This window comes from Rhea americana, unplaced genomic scaffold, assembly GCF_003343005.1.
Source record: "Rhea americana isolate MKP2758 unplaced genomic scaffold, rheAme1 scaffold_0, whole genome shotgun sequence".
Classification (NCBI taxonomy): domain Eukaryota; kingdom Metazoa; phylum Chordata; class Aves; order Rheiformes; family Rheidae; genus Rhea; species Rhea americana.
Window position 1 is genome coordinate 15496348 of NW_028185037.1, and position 13489 is coordinate 15509836.

A 13489-nucleotide genomic window follows, 5' to 3' on the forward strand; every position below is an offset into this window, starting at 1 on the left:
CTGGGGGGACGGGACTGTCAGAAATCTATATCCTGAAGTGCTTTAGTACTGCAGAATTGTGAACCATCAGTCAGGTTTTCCCTACTCAACGAGAGCACTCGAGGATTCCCACGCTAGGAAGAGGTACTGAACATCTTTCTAACACTGAATGATACCACAGTTGCTCTCTATTACATGTGTAACTCCCATATGACTCCTTAACATTGCTATTTGTCTACAGTTGACACTTCCTTTGATGTTACGCTGTTAACACCCATTTGTGAAGTGTTCCTGGATACCAAYGAAGTGATTCAACTACTCATCCAAGCCATGCGAACGGTATCGGTATCGCGCCTTAAGAATATGACGAAGTTTAAGATGGAAAGTTCTGAGTGACTCATTAATAACAGCATAACAGAAGCAAAACAGCACCCTGCCCCAGAAAGTTTGCAGCAAGACTCATCAACTTGCATGACGAAAATGATAAGGCAAAAAGCTAACAGGTCTTTCTCAGTCAATGCTATCAGTAGTATATTATCAGCTCTGAGCAAGCCCAGTTAAGGCCCATGACTSTATACAGTAACACACAGAGGGGTCCTTAGTTGTTATAATCATTATTTCTGCACTAGGAGTAAACACTTAGTCCTTCAGGACTGCATTAGGTCATATGAGTAGAAAGAAATATATATTATAAAAAGAAACTGAAATAAGGGAACATAGCAATTTACCATCTAAAACACATTTTTACCAGTTTTGGTGAATTCTAACCATAAACTGGTTCCCTGATGGTATCAGAAATTGAGAGCTGAACTAGTATACAAGGTTGAGTAAAATAAAGCCTTAGTTAATGCTCATATTGACAAAAGTATAGGATGAATCTAGACCTAAGAAAAATAGGTTACAGCTACACTGGTATTGCAGCTAGCATCTCTGCAGCTCAAAGGCAAGAAATCTGCTTTATTCCAGACTACAGATTAACCAGGCTGTTTTTAAAAAAAAAAAAAAAGCTTGAGATGCTCCTCCTACTGAAGCCAACCAGCAGAAACTGCCACGTGCTTCTCAGCCCCGATGGCTCAGCAGGTCAGAAGGGACAGGTGAGTGGTTCTGCTTTACCTCCTTCTTCCCTAGGCCCTAGAATTGCCCCACTAACCCTCAGGAATACAGACAGCTCACTTGTAGTGCATCATGCACGAGCCAGGAGACAACGCTGTGCAGGAGCCTGACTCCATGACAGAGCTCTGGGTGCAGCAGTAACGGGTGCCGAGAGCCATCGGGCACCCCATGGCCACAGCAGCTCTGCTCCGGCCACAGTAACTGCAACACACAGTAACACGGTGCTGAGGCTCTTGACAGCACCTCCAGCTTGCCTAAGCATGGTCCGAGAGCTCCATCTGGCCAGATACATGGAAATATCTGCAACTGTTCCAGCTAAAAACAAGGAAACTTTTCAGACATACTGAGCAGTAACAAGTCACTAATAGAAGATAAGAATTATTTAAACAAAAAGAAAAAACATGGGTGATTAGATGCAGGTAAAAATGATAAGGAAGAACACTAGTAAGAATTATATCAATCACTACTTAGATACCCTGCTACCCACTTAGATACACACGTTAATCCTAACTGTCCAGAAAGGAAGAATCTGACCAACTTGCTTTAACCGAACATTTGTTAGGTAACATTTAACTTCGAAGTACGCACCCACCACCYACTCCCAAAAAAACACTGTTACATATGAATATAGGGCCGTAAACATAAGATAAAATACGGGAACACAGAAGTCTTGGCCAAGGTCCGTATTCAACAACTATGTTCCCCGGGCAGATGTCCGATGCCTACAGCTGCAGCACTCGTGATCGCAGAAACAGCCTGAACACAGCACGTCCCCAGAGCGGCCGTACCAGTGAGCTGCTGAAAACCTGACCTGAAGAACTAAGTGTTAGTAGTCCTGTTCCCTGTTAAGAGGAAGGGAAGACAAAAAAAAAAAAAAAAAAAAAAAAAAAGTCACCTAGAAGTTTCCTTTAAGAGCCCTTCTGTAAGTCAGGAAGTGAAATCAGCAACATTTATCATTAACTGAGAGAAGAGGCTGCATACTACATAACATGAAAGCCCAATCACCTGCTCAACAAGCACAGCTTTTTAGGTCAAACGTCTTCCTCATTAAAAAAAAAAAAAAATAGTTTACATATTTTGCAGGTCTGTTTAAAAGTGACTTTTAAAAAGTCAAAACAATCCTTAAATTAATGGGTTTGATTTGAAGGTTCATTGAACAACCAGAACTAAACACTTCATGACTTCATGTTGTCTTGAGCAATTATTTACAGGTGAAGAAAAAAAAAAAAAAAAAAAAAAAAAACAGTGGCTTTCCTTCATAAACAGAACAGCATGGCTAAAGACTCCAGCAGAACATAGAGTTACTATGCATTCAACCTTTTTTTCAAGCATTGCAGTAGGATTACTGCATTTGAAGAAAGTATTTTTGGAAGAATTCTGCACTGACCATCCTGCTTCATTACAGTCTAAATCGCCCCCATCACCTTCAGATCTACCACCACTTTCGTTCAAGCTTTTAAACAATTACAAGCCCACCGTGGGAGCAGAGATACTGCATCACACCACATCAGCACAGTTTGATTTGCATTCGATGACCGTACGTACTATTAGAGTGTAGCACACGCAGGGCTGCCCAGGCTTTAAGCCCATCAATCTATCCCAATGCTATTACGACCAACTGCATTAAACAAGCCCCAAGATACATCACAGCAATAAACAGGAGACAGCTTAGTTTGGCCTAAAAACCTGTCAGCCGTTTCTATTTCTTGCCTTAGATACCAGCACTAATACAAAATAAATACATGATGGCAAAACATGAGCCAAATGATCAAGACTTCTACCAAAATATTTTCTAGACAGTGGGAAAAAAAAACACAAAGAGAAACTGTACTTAACAGCCAGATTCAGAAGTGTTTCGACAAACTCATTATTACATGGATGAGACAAATCAATTCCACAAGCTTTGCTGAACTGTAAATAGAATTTATAGGCAAACCTACAGCAATATATTTACAATAATACTATCAAAGGAGATTGTTTTTAACTTGTGGCACAAATGGAAAGTAAAAGTGGTTTCAGTTGTCAGAAAGATRTACATTTGTCTTTATGTGTTTACAGTGTATCACCTCATTGTGAGTGATTTTTCTTATACCCTAATGGTTCTCATATTATCCTACTGTCGCCATCCGGTTGACACTACGATGAAAGCTTTTCAAGTTTCAAAAGCATTTTTAACTTCACTGCTTTCTATACTGGCTGCATAATATTTCCCAGAATAAGAAACCTACTTTTGAAAGCACATATTAAACGTTGCACATTTTATTTAACATCTATTTCCTAGTTTAATAGAGGAGAGTCAAGCAAAATAGAACAGAACCTTGTATTAGATCCCTCGCAGCGCATTTGTTTAACTTTTAGATAAACTTCCCAGACAGTCAAAGCCATACAGAAGTCGGTAACGTATGCAAGATGGCTTTCCTCAACACACGGCCTGTTCTGAACAAGATCACTTGCTACTAACAGTACGGGCACRCAGGTGTGGGGGGACAGGCACCCTTGTAGCCCTCCGGCCCTTGTTCTTTAAGTCTGCTGCGTGTTAAGGAGTTTGCACTAAAGACCAGAAGTGTTACGGAAGAGATTTTAAAGATTTTGTCCAAAAGGAAGAAGTACACGTCAAGTTTTGTCACTCAGACAAATGCTGCTCTTCAAAGAGCTACACAAGCCACAACAGAGTTCTCAGAATTAATAAGATGACTGCAGGTACGCATCTGCTTCCACTTTGCAAACAGTACCAAAGGTGTTTTCATAGTTGTTAAATWAAAATGCAAAACCTGTTAATCCACAGACAGTACAATGTCAATGCTGGAGCAGAGACTCCAAATATGATAAGCAGGTGACTCACCCTCCCCCCYATCATCATCACAGGGGAATAATTCAAAGTTGCACGGAAAGATTTTTATTTTTGCGCGTGCAAGTAACATACAGCACTAAAATAAAAATGAATAATTATCAGGGATTATACTCAAAAGCCAGAGATAATAAAGATCATCTCTAAATGACTCTGATACTCAGAAAAAAAAAAAACTATACATGTCAGTTAATGAAACGGAAAAGTTACTATCTGAAAAATACAGAAAACATTAAAATATCTCATGTTGCTCAGTATCTGTGCAAAGGAGCAGCTGAAACATTGCAATCGGAAGGAATACACCTGGAGAAGACAGGCATGCTTGCTGCATACAGTCATTTGAGCTCCTCTGCACCACGCTGTGGCCCACTGACTCACTATTTCTAGCTCAGCACCAGTCACTCAGGACCCAGGCACGCTCTGCTCTAAGTGGTGTTTGGAGACCACAGTCTCTTTTCAGCATGTTCCCAGAGTTGGGGGCCTGACTTGAGTTCTGGGTCAGGCCTAAAATGTGGTAGAGCTTATCTCAGCTGACGCCTTTTTAGCCCAAAGCTGATGCTGGAAACAGCATAACCAAATTTGTGCAGCAGGACGCAGAACAAAGAAGCCCTGCTCGGCCCTAAAAGCAACGCAGTAATGCAATGCAGTAATGTAAATATTTTACCATTGCTGCAGACGAAGTGCTGCTTTCTAGAATTACCCAGTTTCACTAAGCGTGGCCATCCCATTTAAATTCTCCCTCTTGGGGTTAGAGAGAGAGATGAGGGAGTGGCAAGAGAAGCTGGAAGTATGAAATCAGATGAATCCTAGCGTTCTTCTTAACTGCTTCTCTAATTAGCTTTTCAATTTTCCATAAAGGGCAAACTATGCTGTTAATTTAGAGACAGACAAACGTGGTTTGTTCATATCATACATAATCMCAATAAGCCAAATGATGAATTTAAAGTTGACTCTTGGATAATTACAGCGTGGTTCAAAACCTGTTTTGACAACACAATACTTTGTTATCTCAAACTGTGACACACCATGTGCCACAGGTTCAYTCCTCTGCAAGTTGAGGGCCATGCATTTTAAGACTTGGGATTTGGGAGGGAATCCCATATGTATCTTCGTGTCAGAAGCCACCATCTTACAGAGTCAAAGTTCCTGAAATTAGCACACCCAATTAGTCGTATTACGTGAATTATCTTTATATAAGAAAGACTACAGAGAGTCAGAGATTGCTTTCCTGATTCTGTTTCTGACAGATGCATGCTAGTGACCACTGCAAGCCTTCAAAATTTTGCTGTTGTTAACACAAGTTTGGCCAARTAACCAAAGTGTTTTAACATTCTTTATCAATGCTGATTATAGCAAAAGCTACTCAACACAACTTTGTAAAGCTATGCTCAATTGCTTATAAAACTTAAGTTTCCTGTGTCAGTTAAATTTACCTAATAAAGTATCTGTAAATATTTGGGTCATGAAAGGTTAATGCTTCCTTACTGGCAAGGCTGCTGCTTCTCTCCACATTTAACCTTGGACCCAGCTGTTTGTCCCATTCTGGTTGAAGAAGCCTCTCCTGACACCAGTACATTTAGTTCTGCAGCTCAAGCAATAACAATAAAAGTTTAAGATTCAAGTTTTACAGGTAGCGTTTAGTAAGGCATAATCACAGAGGAAAATTGAATGCATATCTRATTTTACTTTATGGATGTTTTCCCTTCCACTGAAGAACTTGACTACATCATACTGTAAATGAAGTAGCAAAATTAGTTGTAAACTCAGTACTTCCTATCGATGCACACATATTTTGGCTATGTCAGCCTGTACTCAGAAGCTCCAAATTCTCCTGTTTCCCTATAATTGGTTTGTAGAAGCTTTGCTCAACCTTTTTCTTAGGGCTTGGTAAACTGCTAGTAAGAGACTACAGATCTCCACTGAAAATCCTCTTAGTCTTCTGAACATACAGGTACTCTAGAGATGATTTTTTAATGCCTGTGATCTAAGATATACCCTTAGTTATGTAATCATATACTGCTTTCAGTGAAAATTGCTTCTCTTCTAATACTCAGAAAAAAGAGTAATTAAAAACGTATTAATGACATCTTCTAAGCATCTAAAATTAGCATGCTTAGCCATGTTCTACATCTAAACTATATTTCTTTAAAGTTTCCTTTTTCTCTCCCTTCAGTCTTCAAAGTATCAGATCTGAAGTTGCACTGTCTGCATTACTACACTTCAAATGGATAGTYCTTGTGGAGTAAGATACAGACAAAATATATTAGTCAAAATAGAACATACAAACAGACCACAATGTTTAATATCCTGCTATAAAAAAAGGGCTGGTCTTTTCCCCCTCTTCTGGCAGGAGGGGAGAGATTTATATCATTTTGTATTCTGACTTTGTAATCTGACTTAAATACCTACATATTAAACATCAATGCTCTGTTTTTTTTTTTTAATCATTAAACTACATTTAATTGCAAAAGAACAATTATTGCATAAACCACTCCTTCCTTTCAATACACCAAATTAATGGAAAACACAGAAACATCCTACAAGCAAAGACACCTAAAGAAATGTTTACCAGTTGGCAGTATCTTCTTGCAGTCTTAACAGAGAACTCCCCTTCCTCAGATTACTGATGCGGCAGCTTGTCTTCAGAATCTGAACAAACAGAAGAACATCATTAAACTCCAATTACGTTAGCCAGGGTAAGTCAAAGTTAATCCCCTGTTGCTGTGATGTCATTGAACATAGTTATTTAAGAATCCAAATAAAACATGCTGATTTCAAAAATAGTTGGGATMTTATAGAAGTGACAGCAGAAGCTAACGGAAAGGCGTTCTTATGAACTCTTCTGTGAGTCAGAAAGGCAATTAGCTATCCACGATCACAAGCACCAGAAATAGAGCACTGCATCTCAGCATTACTGAGCAAAGATACAAGTAATTACAGCACCAAAAAATAGAGCATTACATCTCAATATTAGTGAGCTAAATTACAAATAGTTGCAACAGGAAAGAGAGAGAAAAACCTACACTCTCAGTTCAAATTTTATTTACAATGTCATATTGAAATCATAGAATGGTAAGGTTGGAAGGGACCTATGTATTTCACACAGAGAAAAAAATGCTTCATTTCTACAGTTTTCACCAGTTAAAGACAAATATGGTCAATAAAAGTTTTTATTGATCTGAGCTTACTCTAAAATTACTCACATTTCCTACCCCAAAACAAATGCTCTRGTTTACAAATTTAGTGCTTGGACAGTCAGACCAGAAGAGTGTTTCCAGYGGAAACTTTCCGCTGAGATCTAGACACAGCGTTCTAAATTTTAAGCTCATTTGGAGTAGTTTTCATATGGTAAACAAGTTCCATTTTTTTAATACAGTAACTCAATTATGAACAGGCCAAAAAAGCACCTGTCTGCTGTCATATTAAACAAGCCTTTTCACTTTGGGTTTCGTAGGCTTTTTCCATTTCAGCTAAACTTAAATACTTTTCAGTGTTCTCAGTTAAATTTGCTCCAGCAAAACCACTGTAGCTCTTACTTCTCCCAGTACCAGATCCATCCCGTCAATATTTAGCATTTCAAAGTTTCTTTTAAAGAGCAACCTTTCCATTTTGTACTGTGGATTTACAATCTTCCTGCTTCAACAGCAAACCCAACTACCTTCTGCAATGAAACTATTTTATCATTAAAAAACAAGTTTTAGAAATATAATATTAATGACATTCACAGACTCCACTTGAATAGGCATAAGATATTCAATGTTAGATTGCATTTAATCACCTATGAAGCATTCCTTGTATTATCTGATCCTGATTAACAAGCATTTAACACAGAAGTATGCTGCCTTGCTGTAAAATTTCTAATCATGCAGGCCATAGTACTACTGAAGAGGGGAGAAGAGGAGATTGTAATTTTAATTATAGGGAAAACTATCAAGAGTGACTATCCATGTTTTCTCCTGCTCAGATGAACCCTGCAACCCAAACAGCACAGCTAGGAGAAGAGGAGAAAGCAAGAACTCTGAGGATTAGTAAGAATTATTATACAAAACTTAAACAAAAGCAAATRGTCCTATCTGAAGCCACTCTAGAAGCACAGAATTGCAACAAACAGTGAAAGCAAAAAGAGAAATGTTAGTTAACTGCAAGGTTTGGCAATTTATATCAAAGACAGTAACTAAGGTAAACAAGCTACCTGGCAAATTAATGCTTTTTCTTTTCCTGCAAATGTCATTGTACAAAGCACTAGTTCTCTTTGTGCAAGACAGAATTCCAGAAAAGATCCAAGACGCTTTATTAGATTTGCTAAAGCCGACTTTGCTGTTGAACAGTTTCAGTCCCCTTCAGTCGTGGCTCCTCCTGCCAAGCGACTGTCGAGTCGACAACTCCCAGCAACTCAGTCGGTGAAAACTCGCAAGTGGAAGCAGCAAGATCTGACACGCKCGCGCTGCCGGGTAAGTCGCTGAGCAGAGCGACACTTCTGCTGCCCGGGAGTAGCCGACAGCAAGTTTTCACAGTTCTCATGGGTGAATGAGCATCTACGCAATTGCAACATGCATAATTTCCTTTAACACACTCAACCAAACACTGGAAACCATCTACCCTAGAACAACACAGGAGAAAAAGCTTCCTATTCAGTAYCACAGAATGGATTTTTTCAAGCATGATTGATGATTTTATTAAACAGAAAGCTTCTTTCAAATTTCCACTGGACCTGCTCGCATATCACCACGTTGCCAGTTCTGTACGTTCAGGCTTCTTTGTAATTATTTGAAGTAGCATGCAGGATTTTGTTTTATGGAAAGTAGCACCTAAACCAGCATGAAAAAGCTCCATCCCAAAACGTCATCCCATGTTACCCCTCTACTGCTTGGCATTCCTTCCTGTCCTGGCTGCCCAGCACTTCCCAGGCTGCAGTTTCTCTTGAGAACCCATTTCTCCAGCCTGGCCCTTCAGCGAGTTGCACCTACACAAATTTTTGCACAGGACTATTCCTTGATTCCTGAGTTTTTTCACTTAATAGGAAGATAGAATCAAATCYTGCAGTACAATGCCCAATTAAATCTTCTTTTCCATATGAAATTCATGCTCAAGTAAATTGATATTAAGCAAAAAGATACAAAGAGCTGCTTCTGTGAATTGCATGATGCGTGTTTTTCTTTGGCATACATGTTTCAGCAGGTAGAATCTCAGTCACTGCTTCCCAAGCTTCCAGTTTGGTGCCTGGGTGCTATTTTTATTTGAGCTACAAGGAAGAACACCACTGAGAAGTTTCATTAATACATTCCCAACAGAGAATGGTAAAGCATACRGGTTAATATGTTTGCGGAAAAGATTCAGAGTACTCCACATAAGTCCCTGAAGCAGTGTAGCAAAGCAGCTTAATATTTCTAGGTATGGCAGTTTGTAGGTTGGGACTTAAAGTTATCTTGAATTTTTTTTCAGGCTTAGCYACCACTAAAGCAAGGCTCCCTTGTAAGCTGTGTGTCAGAGCTGCCTCAGAGTCTTTGCAGAGAGGTAACAGAAACGAACTAGGGCCGAGATGCAGAGGAGAACTGAGATCAAAGCATCTTCTCGAATTCTGCTCAACTTCTCCTCGACGCGTTGACTGCTGACCCAGTAACCTGCACTCTAATTCTCTGCCTTGTTCTGATCAAATATTCTGAATATTCATCTCCAAAAGTACTACTGAGGTGACAATCTGAGGTAGTTGGAGACACACCATTTAATTTCTTCAACTGTTGATAAATTATGCTACATCTTCAAAATCCAGAGAAATCTACATTTGCACAACTTAATATAGCAAGTTACTTCATCAATCAAACATTAAAAAGCTTTCTCTGATGTATATTTAGGAATAACTCCAGCTAGCATTAGCCTGTGTACCCAGCACTGGGGACAGGCAGACATGATCTGCATTTAAAAAAATCACACATTACACACACCACCTTAGCTTGTGTCTGATATTTAATTAGTGCAAAAATAGAAAGCACAAAAGGGACAGCAACAGTGATTTAAGATGATGTATCCTGCCCAGCATAGATCACAACAGACTGTTAGAGGTAACAGCCCACCAGCAGGTTAAAACATATCTAGAAAGAAGCGTATACAGAATGGGTATTAAAAATAATAATAATAAAGATCCTTAAAAATAAATAAGTGTCAGATTGCTTGTGGTAGTTGATAAATAATTCTGTTGCCATACGTAAGAGACCATGCAAACTGAGCAGTCAAAATAATTCTTGCAGAGCTTCTTACAGATGCAGAAGACAACTGATCTGGTCTCCTACAGAAGTAGCAAAAACTATGAACATTAGAATTTACACAGACTGCTCCATGGAAAACAAAACTTGTTACAGAAGTTCATTCCTCATTAAAACAATTTCCCCCCCCCCTTACCAACATATTGCCAAAACTTTAATTCTAAGTTAAAAGAGGAAGCTCTCCTGTGATTTGAGGAATTGATGCTTGGAGAACTACTAAAATATTCCCAGGAGTTTACTCCTACACAGTTGAAAGGGGAATACTTCATCATCTGCTTATTTTCAGGAGAGAAATAAAACCGAGTATATAAGATATGGAGCTTTAGTATAATTCTTTTGATCTTAAGTTTCTACTGTGAATCACTGATAATAATGATTATGTTGCAACACATTATAAATTACAAATTAATGGCAAGGCTTTATATATATATATGTGTGTGTGTGTGTGTGTGTGTGTGTGCGCGTGTGTGTGCGTGTATTTATTTCCCCCAGAAAATTGCCCAGTTCTGCTTCCATACGACATACCACCGTACACAAGAGATGCTCTGCTAATTTTTCCCCCTCAAATGACTATCATTCTTCATTCACCAGAACAATTTCAGAATGACAGAAAAGCTAATTTTGTCCAACTGGAACATAAGATGATATTCTTTATAGGTTTTATCTGGAAAACATCAAAATATGTTCAAGGAATCAGAAATTAATTCTGAACATAAAGTGAGGATTGTCCAGTTAAATTTAAAGAGATGCAGGGCCAGAAATGTAGGAGACTGATCCTTAATTTTCCCTCTCTCCCACAGTAAACATTTGATACAGGTTCAAAGTATTATCAATACCCATGTTTTTCATATGACAATACATTACTTGAAATTGAAATTTAATTTACTACAGAGAACAGTGGCCAGTTTTTCCTCTGTTAATTACTCCAAAACATGGAAATGATTTCCAATTTTAAACGCTTTATCCCTTTATATCTCAGTTTTCAAATATTGGGTGTTTGAACTCAGTAGAGTTACATGACTTGGTTTAGTCACTTTCCCTTAAAAATACAGGTTTTCAAAACCACTCTAAGTATTACTGAAGGTCTGAAACCAAGAATGCTACCCTTACCAGTTTTATTTATTACTATGGGAAATACTGTGTGCTCAAGATTCAGGTAAGTCTTTTTACACTTCAGAAGTTTTGACTATCCTAAGACTGTTTCTTATCTTCAAAAGCTCTGGTTCTCCCATCTTCTTGGAGCTGTGAAACCTGTGCTATGCCTCCCACAAACGCAGCAATGGGAAGAGTGCAACTCTTGGGTTAAACAGAAAACTGAAATCGCAACTGAAACTGATTTGCAAATGAGTAAGGAAATGAGAAGATTCAGGTAGAAGTAAGAACTGTATCGAAGATGGAAAAGCATGAAGTTCAAGCTATTTCATAAACAAATTCAAAGACTTGGTATGAAGAGATACTACTTGGTTACYGTCATTCCCTGAAAATATCTAATAACTGAAGGAGAATATTTCCCCCTCCACTAAATTAAATCAAGAGAAATAGCATCTGGAAGCCCTCCTTGCCATCCACTTCCTGCAAAACACAGCTATTTCTAGCTTATCTCCTCCCATTTTCCTCCCAGTGTGGCCCTCAGCTTCTGGACATCAGGACTTCTGTAACAGTCTTAAGAGTGCTGTGGTCTCAGAYTGACATCCAAAATCCAGAGAACTGACAGAAATCACTAACTGTATTTTAAGAAGTCTACATACTAGATAAAAAAAAGTTACAGTACTTTTTTTTTTCTCCCCTCCAATGATCAATGTTCGTAGGAATAAGCAAACACTACAAATGTGTGTTARGTTGCTCAAGAAGACACATCTGGTAAGACCTACTCACTACTATGAGGGTAGAAGGAGGGGAGAAGGAAGGAGGGAAAGAGGAAAAAAAAWWAWWAAAAAAAAAACAAACAGCTTCACCACTTCTCCCTTTCCCGACTGCTGAGCTTTGCCAATGGTGGTGCTCACCACCCTGCAGTGAGTCAACTTGGAGATGAACTGGCAGGCCACAGACAAAATGTGCTCCCACTTAGTTATGAAACAGGTTTTTGTAGCCATTCTCATGAAAGGTGGAAAGGGCAGGGACATACAATAATATACAGACTAAAACAGGAGTAACCCTTTCCTACTGTTGTACTGTATCAAGAACATCCTCTCACCAAAGGAAGAGGACAAGTAAGTTTGGATTATCTGAGTTACAGAAAGCTGATCAGAACTGCATAATCCTTCTTGCCAAAGTTCTCATAAACTTGGCAATCAGATAACATGAGCAAGTTATTGGCTTTATGCTTTCATTTACAAAGTTTTAGCCACATGGGATGAGAGAGAGCTTGGAAGATTTCTTCATTCTGACAACACTTAAGCACAGACAGTACATCCTTTGACCCCAGACATCAATTAATATATATGTTGCTCCTTGGATACAAGCTATCTAGCCAAGGGACTGAATAAACTACACTGTATAAAATAGGAATTATCCCATGGAATGAACAATGAACATAGGATCAGTTCTGACTTTGTTCATTTGCTATAGAAAGCACAATAAAAAAGGTCCATTTGTATCAAGAACCAGCAGAGCAGCAAGACTGCGATTGAAGAAATGAGTTTTAGTGCTTAAGAGCATGAGTAATCTACACAAACTCTTTACAGGTAAGGCTTACAAGACACGAAAAGTTGCACAGCCCTGGTGCAAAAACAGTTTTAAGTTTTCTATTTGACAAAATTCTGCCCTTTGCACTGGAAGCAAGGAGTAAAAGCAAGGACTTGCCCATTCCCTTTCTCACCAGGTTCCACTGTGCTTAGTCCTTCCTAGATCCTTGCCTTACACCCCGARGCACACAGGGGGCTCAGCTTCAGCTGACCAAGGCACCAGCCTGGCTGGTGAGGAGAAGATGGGTTCAAGCCTCCACCAACTGAGAAGATCAGAGTTTGGTTTCTTGTATGCTACAATCACTGACCAGGCTAATACGCAACAGAGCCCATCTCTTCCACAGCAGGTGCCGTTTAATACCCCGGAATTCTGAAACCTGGAGCAGGAGGGAATACACCACGAGGCCCTGAATCTGGATCTTTGGTCAATATAGCCTTTTTTCCTTGCATTTCTCATTAGGCAGCTTTAGACAGGCTTGTTACCTAATTCATGGAGGRGCAGGCAATACTTTCAGCTCTTAGCCATGTTTATATTTTCTCTATCTGATGTGTAAATAGATTAAACTCCTAGCTTAAATGATTTCAAATACTGTTTTAGGATACAA

At 39.0% G+C, this 13489-nt stretch overlaps 1 protein-coding gene across 4 annotated transcripts in view; it reads right to left on the reverse strand.

The window, feature by feature from the left end:
• Positions 1-13489, reverse strand: part of CYRIB (CYFIP related Rac1 interactor B) — a 75371-nt gene that overhangs the window by 35193 nt on the left and 26689 nt on the right. The window contains exon 2 of one of the 4 annotated variants that reach the window (XM_085317820.1): positions 6510-6589. The exons of 2 other annotated variants lie outside the window; for them this stretch is intronic. The gene's annotated coding sequence lies outside the window, so the exon portion shown is untranslated. Of the gene's footprint in view, positions 1-6509; positions 6590-13489 lie in introns of those variants that run through there. One more of the 4 variants, XM_085317663.1, reaches the window with a different exon arrangement.